Source organism: Canis aureus, chromosome 1 (assembly GCF_053574225.1).
Source record: "Canis aureus isolate CA01 chromosome 1, VMU_Caureus_v.1.0, whole genome shotgun sequence".
NCBI lineage: Eukaryota > Metazoa > Chordata > Mammalia > Carnivora > Canidae > Canis > Canis aureus.
Window position 1 is genome coordinate 100,073,613 of NC_135611.1, and position 19,670 is coordinate 100,093,282.

The 19,670-nt window shown below is 48.4% G+C and overlaps 1 long non-coding RNA gene and 1 pseudogene across 3 annotated transcripts in view; one reads left to right on the forward strand and one right to left on the reverse strand.

Moving 5' to 3' along the window:
* Positions 1 to 19,670, reverse strand: part of LOC144321935 (uncharacterized) — a 51,410-nt gene that overhangs the window by 6,343 nt on the left and 25,397 nt on the right. For 2 of the 3 annotated variants that reach the window (XR_013387460.1, XR_013387441.1), the window contains exons 4-5: positions 2,001 to 2,070; positions 269 to 308 (exon numbers count right to left, since the gene is read on the reverse strand). This is a non-coding gene — a long non-coding RNA (uncharacterized LOC144321935). Of the gene's footprint in view, positions 1 to 268; positions 309 to 2,000; positions 2,071 to 17,980; positions 18,206 to 19,670 lie in introns of those variants that run through there. The other variant, XR_013387459.1, reaches the window with a different exon arrangement.
* On the forward strand, positions 17,501 to 19,617 carry LOC144289574 (28S ribosomal RNA; annotated as a pseudogene).

Below are 19,670 nucleotides of genomic sequence, written 5' to 3' on the forward strand. Positions count from 1 at the left end.
GGGGCAGTAGATGAGCCTCCAGCTGTGGGAGGTGGGTGCTCGGTGCCGCGTCCAGTCGCCCTGCAGGGACTCAGGAGCCAGAAAGGCACAGGGCTGCTCCCGCTGACCATGGCTCTGGGTCTGGGCTGCATTCCCAGCAGCCCGTGCAGTGCTGGGATGGGGGATTTGGGTAGACACCCTTGGGGACATCCTGGGGGGCCGGGTCTGCAGACAGCTGGCCCCCAGCCCACCGCCCATGTCCTACCTGGTGCCCAGGAGGGGCTCTCACCTTGGCCTCATGGGGGCTGGGGCCAGGCAGCTCCTTCTCCCTGTAAGGCAAGAGACACAGAGCCCTGAGGCCCAGGCCCCAGCCCCACAGCCCATATGTCTGGGCCCAGGGGACTTGGATGGGGAGGGCTCCCGCCAGGGAGGGCAGGGGCTGCCAGCTGCCTGTGGTCAGGCAGGGGCAGATTTCTGGGGTTCTGAGAAGGATTGTGACTGGTGATGGGCTGGGCAGGGGCCCCTCGGCACCCCCAGGAGGTGACCTGCCCCTGTCCTGAGATGGACCAGCCCGAGAGCTGTCAGCGCAGCCTGGGTGCCCCTGTGATCGTCCGGCTGAGACCCCCCACCTTCCCAGGGCCTGACTGCCCAGCATCCTCCCCCTGCTGTACCCTGACTCCACCCCTCTTGCTGTCACCTCTGCCACTCTGGCCCATTTTACCTCTTGTCCTGTCAGAGCCCCTGAGCACGACCCACTCCTGACCCATCCAAGCAGCCACTGGGCAGTGAGCAGGGCTAAGGGGATCATGAGCAGCCCTGTTGGCCCCACATGGAGTCTCCAGCATCCACGAGGTTCTCATCGGACCATCAAACCAGCAGCCTCCTCTCCTCCAACCAAGGCCACTGGCCTGTCCCAGTTCCTGCCCCAGGGCAGCCTCCTCCTCCTATTCCCTCCTCCTGCCCAAGCTGGTCGGCCCCTCCCTCTGCTGCCAACCCTCCCTCCCTGACCTTGCCTTGTCCCTGGCATCTACCTGAAGCCCCGCAGAAGCCTTTGGGACTGTGGAGGCCCTGGCCTGGGGGGGGTGTGAGGGAGGAGCACCCCTGCAGACTCGCCCCAGGCCAGACCGTCCTCCTTCAGAAAGCACGCCACCATCCCAGAGCCCCTCACCCTCAGGAGCCCCTGCTGAAGGGACTGGACACCCTCCCTCTCCCCTGGATGCAAGAGGCAGACACCTGGCCCTGCCTGAAGCAGGCGTGGAGGCCACTCTTCTGAGTGCCCAGGGGCCTGTCCCCAGGCCCAGCTCCCTTCCTGCCCACTTCCCGGGTTTGCCTCCTGGGTCTCTCAGCTCCAGCCCAGCACAGACATGGCCCTCAGAGGCTCCGGGGGATGAGGTCCTGACCTGGGGGGATGGGTCAGCCTCCAGAGAGGCGTTCTTGCAAATGCAAACCCCCCTTGAGATGGATGAAGCGGTGTCCAGGGGACTCACTGCAGAAAGGCCTGATAATCCATGACCTTCCACAGTGACAGGTCTCGTGGAGACCTGCTTGGCATGCCTGAAACAGAGGGGGGCCTGTGGTGGAGACTGATCAGAGCCAGGGACAAGGGGACAGAAGGGAGCAGAATGGCTCCTCTCTCCCCTGAATCCTGAGGGAGCCCAGGACCCTCTGAGATTGGCCGGGCATGAAAGGAAGGACCTGTCTGCCCAGTGGAGTCAGCTTGACAGCCTCACCTGCTTCTACCAGCAATGATCCCCACCTGGGCCTGACCTGACCTGGTGACTATGGTCCCCACCTGGGTTCATCTGCTACAGATGACTATGATCCAGGATGGACCCTCACTTGCTACTGATGCCCGGGACCGTCCCCAGGGACTCACTTGTTCCTGGTGACTATGGTCCTTGTCTGGGCTGACCTGGCTCATCCTTGGCTCTGATTCCCACCTGGACCTCACCTGCTCTTGCAGGCATGGTCTCCACCTCTAGCAAGTGCTCTAGCATCTGTGGTACCTGTCTGGGACTCACCTGATGGTATTGAGCTATGATATCAGCCCTTTCCAAGGCCAGCAGGGTCTCCAGGTCCTCTTGCATGATGCTGCAAACCAAACACACCCAAGAATGACACCGCATGAAAACCTTCAGAGGACACATGCATCTGTGTGCTCCCTGTGGGCAGATCCCTATCTGAACAGAGCGTGGAGACAACCCCATAGCTCCAAGGAGGACATACTGGGCTGGAGGATCACACATAAGCACTCACTCACTGTCACTCGTCCACCTACAGTCCACCTTCCCAGCCACTGTCCCAGGACATGCCGTCATGCTGAGATGACTGAGCTCCCCCACCCCATTATCAGGAGCACACGGGGGTCCCCGGAGCCTCTGGGGAACTGCTGACCTGATGCTTAGGGTGACATCTCCCAGCCCGGGGCCAGCATCGAGATGGTGGTAAATGGGCCAGCCAGCAAGTATTCCTGCAGGCTTGGGGGGGGATCGAAGGTTTCTCTTAGATTTCACAAGCACAACAACCAAAGGGAAACAGCAACGAACTGGACTTCATCAAAATTAAAAACTTATGCCAGCAAGAGTGTGACCAAACTACTCACCCTGAATGCAATTATGTGCACATAGCCTGACGGGGGAGTCCTGGGGGGAGCACGAGGAACTCCACATAGCAGTTCATGAAAAGCAAGCCTGTTCATGGGCCAAGAGGACCCAGAGAGCCCTGACTGCCCACCCCAGACCACAGGGCGGGGCGGGGGGGTGTTATCACATGTCCGGGTCCATGGGTCTAGGACATGCTGGAAAGGTCATGGCTTGGGTCTCCCCTACACAGCACAGAGCTTACAGGGGAGTGGGGGGTCCCAGGTGAGCTGCCCAAGCTCTGACTGCAGCCTCCTTCCCTGGACTGGGGCAGCAAGGCGGCCGCCCTTACCCCATGGAGCTGTGGAAGGGCTACAGGGGCTGCCTCATGGTCATCGCATGGGGGTCAGGGTGTTCTCGACCCCAGCCTGGGAGACCAGTGCCCCCACCCAGCTCCACAGGCCCCACAGTGGCCCGAGAACAGCCCCACTGTCGCTGTGCATAAACCTTCTCTTTATGCACCGGGGTACTGGGGAGAGTGGAATAGTTTGGTTACTGTGAGCCAGATCCGGAGCACCAGTGCCTCCAACTGCCTGCAGACGCAGAGTGAGTGCCAGGCAGCGGTGGAACCATGGGGCACCACAGTTCTGCCCACAAGGGTCCCACATCATCACTGTAGGCAGGCTGGGTCCAATCAGCACTTAGCCCTTCACCCTGATGGCCAAGCGTCCCGGGGGTGGGTCCTGTCACCACGGGGGGGGGGGGGGGGCGGTGTGGATGCAGGCATCCTCCCACATCCTTAGTTCCCATCCTTTTTTTTTTTTTTTTAAATTATTTATTTATTTATTATAGTCACAGAGAGAGAGAGAGGCAGAGACACAGGCAGAGGGAGAAGCAGGCTCCATGCACTGGGAGCCCGACATGGGATTCGATCCCGGGTCTCCAGGATCGCGCCCTGGGCCAAAGGCAGGCGCCAAACCGCTGCGCCACCCAGGGATCCCCTTAGTTCCCATCCTTAGGCCCTCTAGGCCTCCGGCCCTTCTACGCAGACTGAGGGTTGCAGATGTCCTCCAGCACTCCAGGGTTCACAGCATGGGTTTTGCACTTAAGAACATTTGAGGGGCTCGTGGGTGGTTCAGTTGGTTAAATGTTGACTCTTCATTCTGGCTCAGGTCAGGATCTCAAGGTTGTGGTATGGAGCCTCACGTGGGGCTTGGGCCCGGGGTAGGTGAGGAATCTGCTTCAGATTCTCCCTCTCCCTCTGCCCCTCCCCGCTGCATGCATTCTCAAATAAATATTTTAAAAACTAACATTGAAGACATTTGAGAAATCTTTATCATCTCTACAAAGGTGGCTTCATATCTGTAATGGCTGTGTAATTGCCTTTCAGGAACCCACCGTGATTTCTATCAGAAACCCCTATTCTGGGGCAGCCCGGTGGCTCAGCGGTTTAGTGCTGCCTTCGGCCCAGGGCCTGATCCTGGAGACCTGGGATCGAGTCCCACGTTGGGCTCCCTATAGGGAGCCTGCTTCTCCCTCTACCTGTGTCTCTGCCTCTCTCTCTCTCTCTCTCTGTCTCTGTCTCTCATGAATAAATAAATAAAATCTTAAAAAAAAAGAAATCCCTATTCTTTAATATTTATTGAAGTATAGCCGACACACAATGTTACATTAATTTCATGGCTACAAATTAGTGTTCGACAATTCTGTACATTACTCAGCTCTCCCCATGAGAAGTGTCATCACCATCTGTCCCCATACAAAGTTGTTACAATAGTACTGACTCTATTTCCTAGGCTGTACTTTTTAAATTTCTGTGACTTATTTTTTTTAGAACCAGACGCTTACAGCTCTTACTATTCTTCATCTATTTTGCCCATCTTCCACCCACTTCCCCTCTGGCAATCAGTCAACATGATCCATCACATTAATGAGAAAAGGGACAAAAACCATACAATCATCTCAATAGTTGCAGAAAAAGCATTTGACAAAATACAACATAAAAATCATAGTGGGTCTTTTTTTATTTTTTTTAAGATTTATTTATTTATGATAGACATAGAGAAAGAGAGAGAGAGAGAGAGAGAGAGAGAGGCAGAGACACAGGAGGAGGGAGAAGCAGGCTCCATGCCAGGAGCCTGACTGGGACTCGATCCGGGGACTCCAGGATCGGGCCCTGGGCCAAAGGCAGATGCTAAACCGCTGAGCCACCCAGGGATCCCCCGGTCTTTTTTTTTTTTTTTTTTTTTTTTTTATTCAGAGAGAGAGAGAGACTGAGAGGCAGAGACACAGGCAGAGGGAGAAGCGGGCTCCATGCAGGGAGCCCGACGTGGGACTCGATCCTGGGTCTCCAGGATCAGACCCCGGGCTGCAGGCGGCGCTAAACCGCTGCGCCACCGGGGGTGCCCTCTTTTTTTTTTTTTTTTAACACAACATTTTATTTATTTATTCATGATAGAAACACAGGCAGAGGGAGAAGCAAGCTCCATGCAGGGACCCCAATGTGGGACTCAATCCCAGGTCTCCAGGATCACACCCTGGCCCAAAGGCAGGCACTGAACCGCTAAGCCACCCAGGCTGCCCGCATAATGGGTTTTGAGGAAACGTCCATCAACAGAATAAAGGCGGTGTGGGAAGACCCGTAGCTGACATCATCCTCAATGATAAAAAACCTGAAATCATCACCCCTAAGAGCAGGAACAAGAAAGGAAGTCCCTCTTAGCACTGGAAGTCCGACTGTAGTAAACAGACAGGAAAAAGAAAAGGCATCCACACCTGTAATGGGAAGTCGAACTGTCCCTTTTGCTGAAGACATGGTACTAGAAACAGGAAACTCTAGAGACTCCACCAAAAACTGTTAGAACTAATGAGTGAATTCAGTAAAGTTGTGGGACACAAAATGAACATACAAAGATCAGTAGCGGATCCCTGGGTGGCGCAGCGGTTTGGCGCCTGCCTTTGGCCCAGGGCGCGATCCTGGAGACCCGGGATCGAATCCCACGTGGGGCTCCCGGTGCATGGAGCCTGCTTTCTCCCTCTGCCTGTGTCTCTGCCTCTCTCTCTCTCTCTGTGTGACTATCATAAATAAAAAATAAAAATAAAAAACAAACAAACAAAGATCAGTAGCCTTTCTGTGTACCAACAATGAACAATCAGAAAGGAAATTAAGAAAATGACTCCATTCTCAGTAGCATCAAAAAGAACAAAATAATTAGCCCAAACCAAGAAAGTGAAAGACTTGTACACTGAAAACTACAAGACTGGGAAGACATCCTGGGTTCATGGGGTGGGGGCCTTCATATTGTTAAAATGTCGATAGTACCTGAAGTGACCTGACCCTCAGTTTCAATGTAATTCCTATCAAAATCATGATGGAATATTTTAAAAATAGAAATAACAACCTTAACATTTTTCTGCCCCCACAAATGACCCTGGACAGCAAATCAGTAGTGAAGAAACAGAACAGAGCTGGACTCAGGACTTCCCTATTTCAAACTATGTCACAGAACTACAAAATTAAAACAGTATGGTTCTAGGGCATCTGGCTGGCTCAGTCGGTTAAGTATCTGACACTTGATCTCACCTCAGGTCTTGATCTCGGGGTTATGAGTTCAAGCCCTGTGCTTGGCTACGGATAAGGCATGGAACCTACGTAAAAAAAACAAACCCACAACAGTGTGGTTCTGGCATAAGCTGATGAAGAGACTTTTTTTTGGGGGGGGGGGAGTTAAAAGGTTCAATTTATTAGGGGTAGGATCCCTGGGTGGTTTAGCAGTTTGGTGCCTGCCTTCAGCCCGGGGCATGATCCTGGAGTCCTGGGGTCAAGTCCTGCATCGGGCTCCTGCATGGAGTCTGCTTCTCCCTCTGCCTCTCTGTGTGTCTCTCATGAATAAATAAACAAAATCTTAAAAAAAAAATTTATTAGGGGTATCACTGCAGACAGCACTGCCTGTCCCCAAGCGGATTTCACACAGACCAGACTCCCAAGAGATGGGAGTCTCCTTCCCACCCCACCCAGATGTGCTCTTCTCCTGCCCTGAGCCTAGGATGTTACAGAGAAACAGGCTGTGCCCCACCTCTGCCCTCCCTTCTGTTCCCATGGACTCTGTCCTAAGGAACAGATTACTCTTCCAAAACCCCAGCAGCCCCTGGCCCTTTGACTCTTGCTGCACCCAGAACCCACCCCCTCCCCTGGGAAGGGACAGGTTGGAGGGAGAGAGCCTGGAAGGAAATGCCCTCTGATATGGTCAACTGATCTTTTTTTAAAATTTAATTTAATTTAAATCCAATTAGTTAACGTATAGTGTATTATTAGTTTCAGAGGTAGAATTCAGTGATTCACCAGTTGAATATAACACCCAGTGCTCATGACATCCTGTGCCCACCTTTATGCCCACCCCCCAGTTACCCCATTCCCCCACTCTCCTCCCCTCCAACGACCCTCAGTTTGTTTCCTATGATTAAGAGTTTCTTTTTCCTCTCTCTTTTTTCATCTTATTTATTTTTTCTTCTGTTTTCAGATGCTTTTCTGTCTTGCTTCTTTAATTCCACATATGAGTGAAACCATAGGTAATTTTCTTTCCTGATTGACTCATTTCACTTAACATAATACCCTCTAGTTCTACCCACCACATCATTGCATATGGCAAGATTTCATTATTTTTGATAGCTAATATTCCTATCTATCTCCCATCTTCTTTATCCATCATCTGTCCAAAGACATTGAGGCTCCTCCCACAGTGTGACTATTGGGGACACTGCTGCTGTGAACATTGGGGTGCAGGTGTCCTGGCATTTCACTGCATCTGTATCTTTGGAGTAAATTCCCAGCAGTGCAACTGCTGGGTCGTAGGGTAGCTCTATTTGTAACTTCGTGAGGAACCTCCACATTGTTTTCCAGAGTGGCTGCACCAGCTTACGTTCTCACCCACAGTGTAAGAGGGTTGAGTGAATTTTGGTGGAAGTTGTAAAAGTTTTTCCACATTTCATTTCATTTCATATTCTATGGGTTCCGATTCATTGTCCGTAAGTATTTCTGGAGAAGCCGGGATGTTGTGTTCCATTTCAGTGAGACATTTCCAAAGCTTATAGGACTGCTGGAGCCTGGAAGAAGGCGGTATGGCCCTGGGAGTGAGGACGCTCCTCCGGCACCGCCTCCTGCAGTGCCTGAATATCCCGCGGGGGGCGCCCGAGCTCAGCAAGGACCCAGCAGGGCACGCGTGGGCAGTCGGCCTTGCCCACCTGCTGTAACAGGAGCCCGGCCCGCACTGGGGAGGGCTTGGGGAGGATGTGGGACCGCGTCCACGCTGGCAGGAGCCCCGGCATCCTCAGGACAGGCGGGGGTGAGTCTGGGGGCTGATGTAGGCCCCCACATGCCTACAGAAATTGCCCTTCAGGACCCGTAGTGAAGGGTGCAGGGCCATGTCCACAGGACAGAAGCGTGGCTTCCTCAGGGCCCGCTGGAGGCTCCTGGAGGCATTGGTCGGGTCCACACCGACATCAGCAGGGACTACTCAAAACCACAGGGTAAATGATGTGTTAGAGTTAATTTTAGAGTTAGGGGTTAGAGTTTAGGGTTGGAGTTAGTGGTTAGGGTTGGGAGTAGGGGTTAGGGTTTAGGGTTAGGGCTGGAGTTAGGATTAGGTTTTGTGGATTAGGGGCGGGGTTTAGTGTTTGGTTTTTGGCTGGTGATATGTCTAGTATTAGGCTTAGGTTAAGGTTAGGATTAAGTTTAGGGTTAGAGTTATTTTCTGTGTACAGTTAGGGTTAGGGTCTGGGCATATGCCTGGCATTTGGGACTCCAGTATCTTCAGTGGGTTAGTTGTTTTTTTGTTTTTGTTTTTCAGTGGGTTAGTTTTAAGCGTTATTTTTAGGTTTTGGGTTGGAGAATAGCCTGGCTTCACCAATTCAGAGGCCTCTCCAGAGAATCAAACTCCAGGCTTCTGCTGGGGTGAGAATAGACATGGCAGGCATCGCCTGAGCTGAGCTAAGGAGGGGATTTGTGCTCTAAACACTCTTTATATGGATATTCAGTTTCCTTTGTTTTTATCTCTTGTGCGCACCCATTTCATCAATACTAACAATTGTTATTTTAAAGTTTTACTTGAATTACTGTTAACACAGTATAATATAGTTTCAGGTGTACAACATAGTGATTCAAGCCTTGGATACAGTGCCTGGTACTCACAGGTGCCCTCCGTTATCCCCATCCCACGTTTCCTCATCCCCCCAAACACACACTTTCCTCTGGTATTTATTATTCTTTATATTTAAGAGTGTGTTTCTTGGTTTGCTTCTCCCATCCCCCCCTTTGCCCAGTTGTTTTGTTTCTTAAAATCCACATATGAATGCAATCGTATGGTATTTGTCTTTCTCTGACTGATTTATTTCAGTTAGCATAATTCCTTTTCGCTTCTCCCACATCGTTGTAAATGGCATCGTTTCATCTCTTCTGATGACCAAGTGATATTGCAGTGTGTATATTTACCACATCTTCTCTGCCCATTCATCTGTCGATGGACATCTGGGCTGTGTTCATAGTTTGGCTAGCTACTGTTGATAATGCTGCTATAAACATTGTGCTGTGTCCACATCGAGTCTGTACTTTTGTATCCTCTGGGTAAATACCTAGTTGTGCAATTTCTGAATCGTAGGGTAGTTCTATTTTTAACTTTTTGAGGAACTCCCATACTGTTTTCCACAGTGGCTGAACCTGTTTGCCTTCCCACCAGCAATGTAAGAGGGTTCCCCTTTCTACACATCCTCACCAACACCTGTTGTTTCTTGTGCTGTTAATTTTAGCCATTCTGACATGTGTCAGGTGACATCTTCCATGTGTCTGGTGGCCATCTGGATGTTTTGTTAGAGAAAATGTCCATTCATGTCTTCTGCCCATTTTCAGTTGGATAATTTGTGTTTAGGATGCTGAGATTTATATTTGCTTTATATATATTTTTAATTTTTTTGCTTTATATATTGTTGATACTAACTCTATTGGATATGTCGTTTACAAATATCTTCTCTCATTTTTATGTTGCCTTTTAGCTTTGGTTGTTTCCGTCACTGTGCAGAACCTTTTCAACTTGAAGTCCCAATAGTTTATTTTTGTTTTGTTTCCCTTGTCTCAGAGGCATATCTAGAAAGAAGATCCAATGGCCAATGTCAAAGACATTACTGCCTATCTTTTCTTCTTTTTATGGTTTCAGGTCTCACATTTAGGTCTTTAATCCATTTTTAATTTAGTTTTCATATATGGTGTAAGAAAGTGGTCCAATTTCATTCTTCTGCATGTGGCTGTCTAGTTTTCCCAACACCGTTTGTTGAAGAGACTGTCTCTTTGCAACTGGATATTCTTTCCCGCTTTGTTGAAGATTAATTGAGCATAGAGTTACAGGTCTGCATCTTGTTTTGATTTTCCATTCTGTTTTATTGGTCTATATGTCTTCTTCTTGTGCTGCACCATACTCTTTTGATCACTAGAGCTCTGTAATATAACTTGAAGTCTGAAATTGTGATGCCCCAGCTTTGGTTATTTTTTTCAACACTGCTTTGGCTATTTTCAATCTTTTGTGGTTCTATACAAATTTTAGGATCATTTGTTCCAGCTCTCTGAAAAATGCTGTTGCTATGTTGATAGGGATTGCATTAAATGTGTAGATTGCTTTGAGTAGTATAGCCTTATTAACAATATTTGTTCTTCCAATCCATGGGCATGAAATGCCTTTCTATTTTGTTTGTGTCATCTTCAATTGCTTTTGTCATTGTTTTATAGTACAGGGCATTGTTTTATAGTACAGGGCATTCACCTCTTTGATTAGGCTTAATCCTACCTATCTTATTGTTTTTGATGCTAGTATAAATGGGATTGCGTCCTCAATTTCTCTTTTTGCTGCCTCATTATTATTGCATGGAAATGCAACAGATTTCTGCAAGTTCACTTTGTATCATGCGATTTTACTGAATTTACCAGTTTTAGCATTTTTTTGAAGGAGCTTTTTGGTTTTTGGTTTTTCTAAAAAGAAAATCATTCATCACCAAATAGTGAAAGCTTGACATCTTCCTAGCTGATCTGGATGCCTTTTATTTCTTTTTGTTTGCTGACTGCTGTGGCTAGGACTTCCAGACTACGTTGAATGAGTGATGAGATTGGACATCCCTGTCTTGGTCCTGACTGTATCCCTATTGAGGATGATACTCTGGGTTTTTCATCTAAAGTTTTTATTATGTTGAGGTACATCCCCTCTAAACCTAATTTGTTGAGGGTTTTCATCATGAGTGGATACTGTGTTTTGTCAATGCTTTTTCTGCATCTGTTGAAATCACTTTTTTCTTTTTTTTTTAGATTTTATTTATTTATTCATGAGAGACATGGAGAGAGAGACAGAAACATAGGCAGAGGGAGAAGCAGGCTCCATGCAGGAAGCCTGATGTGGGACTCGATTCCGGGATTCTGGGATCACGCTCTGAGCCAAAGGCAGACGCTCAACCGCTGAGCCACCCAGGCGTCCCAGATCATTTGGTTCTTATCCTTTCTTTTAATAATGTGGTGTATCGCATTGATTGATTTGTTAATATTGAACCATCTTGGCAACCCAGAAATAATCCCCACTTGATCATGGTGAATAATTTATTTTATGTATTGTTGGATCCACCTTGCTAGTTTTTTATTGAGAGTTTTTGATCTCTGTTAATCAGGGATATTGGCCTTTAGTTCTCTCTCTCTCTCTCTCTCTCTCACTCTCTTTGTGGGTCTTTATCTGGTTTTGGTATCAGGGTAATGGTAGCCTCATAGAATGAATTTGAAAGTTTTCCTTCCTTTTCTTTTTTGGGGGGATACTTTGAGAAGAATAGGTATTAACTCTTCTTTAGATGTGTGGTAGAATTGCCCTGGGAAGGCCATCTGGTCCTAGACTTTGTTGGGAGATTTTTGATTGCTGATCCAATTTCTTTGCTGGTTATCTGTCTGTTCAAGTTTCTAATTTCTTCCTTTTTCATTTTTGCTATGTTGTATATTTCTAGGAATTGATCTATTTCTTCCAGGTTTTCCAAGTTGTTGGTGTGTAATTTTTCATAATATTCTCTTATAATCACTTGTATTTCTGTAGTGTTGGTTGTTATTTCTCTTCTCTAATTTGTGATTTTATTTGGGTCCTTTCTCATATTTTTACTTTTTTAAAGATTTTATATATATTTCTATTTATTTATTTATTTATTTATTTATCACACAGAGAGAGAGAGAGAGAGAGAGGCAGAGACACAGGCAGAGGGAGAAGCAGGCTCCATGCACTGGGAGCCCGACGTGGGATCCAGGGTCTCCCGGATCGCTCCCTGGGCCAAAGGCAGGCGCCAAACCGCTGCGCCACCCAGGGATCCCAAGATTTTATATATTTATTCATGAGAGACACACAGAGAGAATGGCAGAGACACAGGCAGAGGGAGAAGCAGGCTCAATGCGGGGATCCTGATGTGGGACTTGATCCCAGGACCCTGGGATCATGACCTGAGCCAAAACAGATGCTCAACCACTGAGCCACCCAGGTGCCTTGGTGATTCAATTCCTTTGCTAGTTATGGATCTGTTCACATTTTCTATTTCTTCTTCAGTTTTGCTAGTTTGTACATTTCTAGGGAGTTGTCCATTTCTTCCAGGTCTCCCAGTTTGTTGGCATATAATTTTTCATAGTATTCTCTTATAATTGTCTTATTTTTCTGGTGTTGATTATGATCTCTCTTCTCTCATTTGTGATTTTATTTATTTAGGTCCTCTCTATTTTCTTGTTGATAAGTCTGGCTAGGGCTTAATCCATTTTATTAATTATTTTGAAGAAACAGCTCCTAGTTTCGTTATTCCATTCTAATGTTTTGTTGTTGTTTGTGTATTGCTTATTTCTGCTCTGATCTTTATTTCCCTTCTTCTGCAGGCTTTAGGCTTTATTTGCTGTTCCTTTTCTAGCTCCTTTAGGTGTAGGGTTAGTTTGTGTATTGGAAACTTTTCTTGTTTCTTGAGGTAGGTCTGTATTGCTATGCACTTCCCTCTTAGGACTTCCTTTGCTGCATCCCAGAGGTTTGGACAAACATGTTTTCATTTTCATTTGTTTCTATATATTTTTAAAATTTCTTCTTTAATTTCCTGGTTGTTCCATTCATTCTCTAGTAGTATGTTCATAATCTCCACGTATTTTTGGTCTTCCCCAATTTTTTTTTTTTTTTTTTGCAGTTGACTTCAAGTTTCATAGTGTCGTGGTCTGAAAATGTACATGGTATGATCGCAATCTTCTTGTACTTGTTGAGGGCTGATTTGTGTCCCATTATGTGATCTGTTCTGGAGAATGTCCCATGTGCACTTGAATGTGTATTCTGCTGCTTTAGGATGAAATGTTCTGAATATATCTGTTGAGTCCCTCTGGTCCAGTGTGTCAAAGCCATTGTTCCCCTGTTGATTTTCTGCCTAGATTATCTGTCCATTGCCATAAGTGGGTGTTAAAATCCCCTGTCATTGTATTATTTTCAGTGAGTTTCTATATGTTTATTGTTAATTGGTTTATATATTTAGGAACTCCCATGTTGGGGGTATAAATATTTGCAATTGTTTGATCTTCTTGATGGAGAGTCTTCTTAATTATGAAATAATGCCCTTCTTCATCTCTTCTTACAGTATTTGTTCATTCTTTTTTTTTACTTAAAGATTTTATTTATTGATTCATGAGAGATACACAGAGAGAGGCAGAAACATAGGCAGAGGGAGAAGTAGGCTCCCCAAGGGAAGCCTGATGTGGGACTTGATTCCGGAACCCCGGGATCACACCCTGAGCTGAAGGCAGTGGCTCAACCACAGAGCCACCAGGTGTCCCTAGTGTTTGGTTTCAAATCTAGTTTGTCTGATATAACTATGGGCCCTCCAGCTTCCTTTTGATGTCCATTACCATGATAGATGATTTTCCATCCCCTGACTTTCAATCTGCTGGTGTGTATAGGTCTAAGGTGAGCATCTTGTAGGCAGCATATAGATGGATCTCCTGTTTTAATCCATTCTGATACCCTAGGTCTTTTGATTGGAGCATTTAGTCTATCTACATTCAAAGTGATTATTGAAAGATATGAATGCCTTGGTGTTACCAGTAGGTGTTTCTGGTGATGTTCTCTGGTCCTTTCTAGTCTTTGTTGCTTCTGGTCTCTTTTTCTCCCCCACTAGAAGAGCCCCCCTTAAAATTCCTTGCCGGACTGGTTTAGTGGCCATGAATTCCTTTATTCTTTGTCTGTTTGGGAAACTCTTTATCTCACCTATCCCGAATGACAGCCTTGCTGAATAAAGAATTCTTGGCTGCATACTTTTTCCCATCAGTATATTGAATATTTCCTTATACTTCTTTCTGGCCTGCCAAGTTTGTGTGGACAGATCTGCTGCAAACTTGATTCATCTTGCCTTGTAGATTAAGGACTTACCCCCACCCCAACCGCTTTGAGGATTCTTTCCTTGTCTGAGTATTTTGTGAATTTAACTTTGATTTGCCTTGGCAATGGTCAGCTTTTGTTGAATTTAGTGGGAGTTCTCTGTGCTCTTGGTTACAGCCTCTGTGTCCTTCCTCAGATTAGAGAAGTTTACATAATTTGTTCAAATAAAACTTCTGCCCCTTTTTCTCTCTCTTCATCTTCTGAGTCTCCTATGATATGGATGTTATTGTGGCTGAGTTTCCTAAGTCTGCCTCTGTGGTCCATTACCTTTCTTGTTTTTATGGCTTCCACTTGGGACTGCATCTCAGTTATAGCATTTTTAATGTTGGCCTGACTGGATTTTAGTTCTTTTATTTCTACAGTAAGGGATTCTCTAGTTTTCTTCTGTGCTCTTTTTCCAGCCCAGCTACTATCTTTATAATCATTGTTTTAAATTCTAGTTCAGACATCTTACTTATAGCTGTATTGATTAACTCCTAGTACTACCTCGTGTTCTTTTTTGGAGGTGAATTTCTCCATCTCATTATTTTTTCCAGAAAAGAAGGAAGATAGAAAAAGAAAAAACAAGAAAAACAACAAGAAAAATAACAAGAAAACCCCCCAAAAAACTAGATCCTGTGTGTATTTTGGCCTGCTAGTTTAAAGAATTTAGATCCCAAGATAAGAAAGAAAATTAAAGTACAATGAAAGTAAGTAAAAATAAGAAATATATAAAGTATATACATAAAATTTAAAATTAAGCAATTAGGGCAGCCCAGGTGGCTCAGTGGTTTAGTGCTGCCTTCAGCCCAGGGAGTGATCCTGGAGACCCGGGATCCAGTCCCACGTCTGGCTCTCTGCATGGAGCCTGCTTCTCCCTCTGCCAGTCTCTGCCTCTCTCTCTCTCTCTCCCTGTGTCTCTCATGAATAAATAAATAAAATCTTTTTTAAAATAAAAAAATAAAATTAAGCAATTAATAAAAAAAGAATTGAAGAAAATAAATGAAAAAATATTAATAAAGTACAAAGGAAGCTAGGTCCTACTTTCCCCATAGAAGCTAGGTCCTACTTTCCCCGTAGAGCTTTTGCAGCCTGTGGTCAGTACTGTGGTCAGTACACTTGGTGGGAGCGAGTTGTCTGTGCAGGTCTTCTGGGGAAAGGGCCCGTGGCGCTGATTGTCAGGTGTACCTGCCTTAGTGGAGATGCACCTGCAGGGCTCAGAGGCGGGGCTCGGTGTAAGCACCTCTGGCCTCCACCAAGCAGCGCTGTGCTGCTCCCTGAAGACTCAACGCTGACCGGTGGGATGAGTGTGGGAGCGCCAGATTCTCTAGCCCTGGAGCTGAACATCGGGACCCAGTCTGCAGTGAGCCTTCACAGAAAAGCCGTCAAGCCCTTTTGTCTCCTCCGTTTCTGTCAGAACTCTGCGTTCACCTGCCTGTGCCCGAGGTTTTTTGTTTGTTTTGTTTTGTTTTATCTCAGACAAGTGACTGAATTTCAAAACTCCAAATTTTAGGGACTTCCCTGGTGGAGACCCGTGCTCTTCCTGATGGGGAGGGTCTCCTCCACTTCTGCCCTTTGCTGGCCCCTCCCATGAAAGCGGCCCCATGACTGCACAGGGGTTTGCAGTTTATGGCCACACACGTCAGAGAGCTGGCCCCTAGACCCAATGCTTTCAGCTGGTTTCTTTGCTTGCTCCTGTGCCTGGGAACAGTTGGCACCACCATCATTGTGACCCTGGGGATCCTGAGCACACCCTGTCACTCCAGGGGTGGCCCCCCACTTCGCTACCTGAGCACCATTAAGGCTGGTGTATCCCCCACTGTAGCAGACTTCTGAAAGTTCTGATTTTGTGCTCTGCTGCTTAAAATACTGTGTGTAGACCTGTAAGCTGGCTCCCTGCCCCTGTGGGATCCGGGGCTGTGTCTCCCCCAGATCAACTGATTGATTGAATTTTTAAGATTTTATTTTTCTGTAATCTCTACACCTAACAAGGGGCTTGAACTCACTACCCTAAGATCAAGAGTCGCATGTTCTTATCAAGGGAGCGTGGCACACGGGAAAAGTGGACTATTTCCTTTACCTGCAGTGCCTGAACATCCCACAGGGGGTGCCTGAGCTCAGCAAGGACCCAGCAGGGCACGGGTGTGCAGTTGGCCTTGCCCACCTGCTGTAACAGGAGCCCAGCCCGCGCTGGGGAGGCTTGGGGAGGATGTGGGACCGCGTCCACGCTGGCAGGAGCCCCGGCATCCTCAGGACAGGCGGGGGTGAGTCTGGGGGCTGATGTAGGCCCCCACATGCCTACAGAAATTGCCCTTCAGGACCCATAGTGGAGGGTGCAGGGCCATGTCCACAGGACAGAGGCGTGGCTTCCTCAGGGCCAGCTGGAGGCTCCTGGAGGCGTTGGTCGGGTCCACACCGACATCAGCAGGGACTATTCAAAACCATGGTGTAAGTGATGTGTTAGAGTTAATGTTAGGGTTAGGGGTTAGAGTTTAGGGTTGGGGTTAGTGGTTAGGGTTGGGGGTAGGGTGTTTAGGGTTGGGGTTAGGGGTAAGCATTTAGGGGTTAATGGTTAGGGTTAGGCTTAGGGTTAGATTTAGGGTTTAGAGTTTAGGGTTAGAGGTTAGGGGTTAGTGCTAGGTTGGGGTAGGGTTAAGGTTAGGAGTTAGGGTTAGGGTTAGATTTAGGGTTTAGAGTTTAGAGCTATGGTTTAGTTGTTAGGGTTAGTGTTGGGGTTAGGGTTAGTGTAGGGTTAGGGTTTACTGATAGGGGTTGGGGTTAAGGGTTAGGGGTAGGCGTTAGGGGTTAGGGTTAGATTTAGGGTTTAGAGTTTAGGGTTAGGTGTTGGGGTTGGGTTAGGATTAGTGTTAGGGGTTAGTGGTTAGAGTTGGGGTTAGGGTTAGGTTTAGGGTTAGATTTAGGGTTTAGAGTTTACGGTTAGGGGTTAGTTGTTAGGGGTTAAGGGTTAGGGCTAGGGGTTAAGGGTTAGGGTTAGAGATTATGGTTAGGGTACACAGTTGTATCTGGTAAAGGGAAGGATTAGAGGTCTTGGGGTTGTAATGATCTCAACCTATTCTCAAACTTTAAATGGATAAGAAGCTCGGCTTGCTGGCATAGATCTGGGCGTGGAATGGGAGTGCCTAGTGGGCCACTTTGGGTAAGTAGAACTGGCGCTGTGGGATGAACCCAACACCAGGCTAAGGTGCCCGATGTTGACATTCATCAGACCCCAGAAAACGAGTTGGTTGATATAGACAGGAGGACAGTGGCCATGGAAGTCGGAATCCGCTAAGGAGTGTGTAACACTCACCTGCCGAATCAACTAGCCCTGAAAATGAATGGTGCTGGAGCCTCGGACGCATACCCAGCCATCACTGGCAATTGGTCACGCGCCAGACGGACAGGAGCGGGTGTGGGAGGAGGGTGCGCTGGTTTCCCTTCCTGGAGGGCCGCCGTTGTTCCCCCACCCCGTGGATACTAGGTATGCTGAGATGGGTAGGTGGGCTGCTGCAGTGAGCCTTGAAGCCACCCGGGCTGCCCGGATCTGTAACTTTAGGATAAGTATTCGCTCTAGGGGCTGGGTCGGTCGGGCTCGGGTCAGAAGCAGTGTTGGGCGCGCTCAGCCGCTGGACAAGGCGCCGCAGGCCCCTGCACGCCTGCCCCCGCCCAGGCCCACCACCTCCGCCCTCCTCATCCCTACCCAGCGCGGCTCCACCCACTCTCCTCTACCCCCTTCCCCTCCCGAGGTGGGGTGACAGGGGAGGGGGATGGGGGGGTGGGCGCGTTGGTGCGGGAGGTCCACCAAAGAAAGGGCCTGCGGCCCAAGGTCCCGGGCACCCAGGGGGCCGGCAAGGGCGGCGACTGTAGAGGTGAGCCAGGCCCTTACCGTGGATCGCCCCAGCTGCAGTGGGCATCATGGCTGCACCTGGGGAGCCCGGCGGGACCCAGCGCACCCCGCCGCGCGCTCAGGGAGGTGTCGAGCTGCAGGAGGCAAGGATTCTGTCGTCCCAGTCTTCCCCCGCCCTCGCTCTTGTCGTCGTTTAATTGAAACAAAGCATCGTGGGGCAGCCCTGGTGGCTTAGCGCCTGCCTTCAACCCAAGGCGTGATCCTGGAGACCCGGGATCGAGTCTCACGTCGGGATCCCGGCAAGGAGCCTGCTTCTCCCTCTGCCTGTGTCTTTGCCTCTCTCTCTCTCTCTCTTCATGGATAAATAAAATCTTTAAAAAAAAACAACAACAAAGCATCGTGAAGGCCTGCAGCAGGTGTTGACGCCATGCGATTTCTGCCTAGTACTCTGAATGTCAAAGTGAATAAATTCAATGAAGCATGGGGACACGGCCGGAGTAACTTATGACTATCTTAAGGTAGCGAAACGCTCATCATCTAATTAGTGACGCGCAGGAATGAATCCAGGAATGGATGAGCGAGATTCTCACTGTCCTACCTACTATCCAGTGAAACCACAGCCAAGGGAAAGGGCTTGGCATAATCAGCGGGGAAAGAAGACCCTTTTGATCTTGACTCTAGGCTGGCACGGTGAAGACTTAAGAGGTGTAGAATAAGTGGGAGGCCCTGGCGCCCTTGGGGCGAGGGGGCGGGGTGATGTCTGCCAGCTTTGTGGGACGCTGGTGAAATACCACTATTCTTATCATTTTTTCACTGATCCCGTGAGGTAGGAGGGCGAGCCCTTGCTTCTTGTGCCAAGTGCCTGGTGGCGCCAGCTGTGAAAGACCTGCTCTGGGGACAGTGCCAGGTGGGGAGTTTGGGGCGGTACACCTGTCAAATGCTAACTGCAGGTGTCCTAAGGTGAGCTCAGGGAGGACAGAAACCTCCAGTGGAGCAAAAGGGGAACAGCTCACTTGATCTTGATTTTCAGTATGAATAGAGACTGTGAAAGCGGGGTCTCAGGATCCTTTGAACCTTTTGGGTTTTAAGCAGGAGGTGTCAGAAAAGTTACCACAGGGATAACTGGCTTGTGGCAGCCAAGCGTTCATAGCGACATCGCCTTTTGATCCTTCGATGTCTGCTCTTCCTATCATTGTGAAGCAGGATTCACCAACCACTGCATTGTTCAGCTACTAATAGGGAACAATTAGACCTAATTGGGTTTAGACCATCGTGAGACAGGTTAGTTTAACCCTACTGATGATGTGTTGTTGCTATGGGAACCCTGCTCAGTACAAGAGGAACCGCAGGTCCAGGCTTTTCATGTATTTGCTTGGCTGAGGAGCCAAGGGGGTGAAGCTACCATCTGTGGGATTATGACTGAATGCCTCTAAGTCAGAATCCCGCCCAGTCAGAACCGTCAGGCAGCACCCCTGAGCCCAGGTTGGCCTTGGATAGCTGATCCCCCACTGTCCCCGCAAGCGGCCGGGCACCCCACATAGCAGGGTGTGGTGTGCCCCACTGCACATCGGGGCAGGGGTCCTGTGCAGAGAGACCCTCCTCCAGGGAAACAGGGCACAGCCAGAAAGGGGGCCATCCCCTCGCTCCTCACGCAATGCACGTTGGTGGGGAACCTGATGCTAATCCATTCGTAGATGACCTACTTCTTGGTTGGATTTTCATATGTAGCAGAGCAGCTCCCTCACTGCAATCTATTGAAAGTCAGCCCTAGAACACAAGTGTTTGTCTTCCTCGCCCACACGCCAACCCTGCCGCTGCGGGAGACTGGGGTGGGGT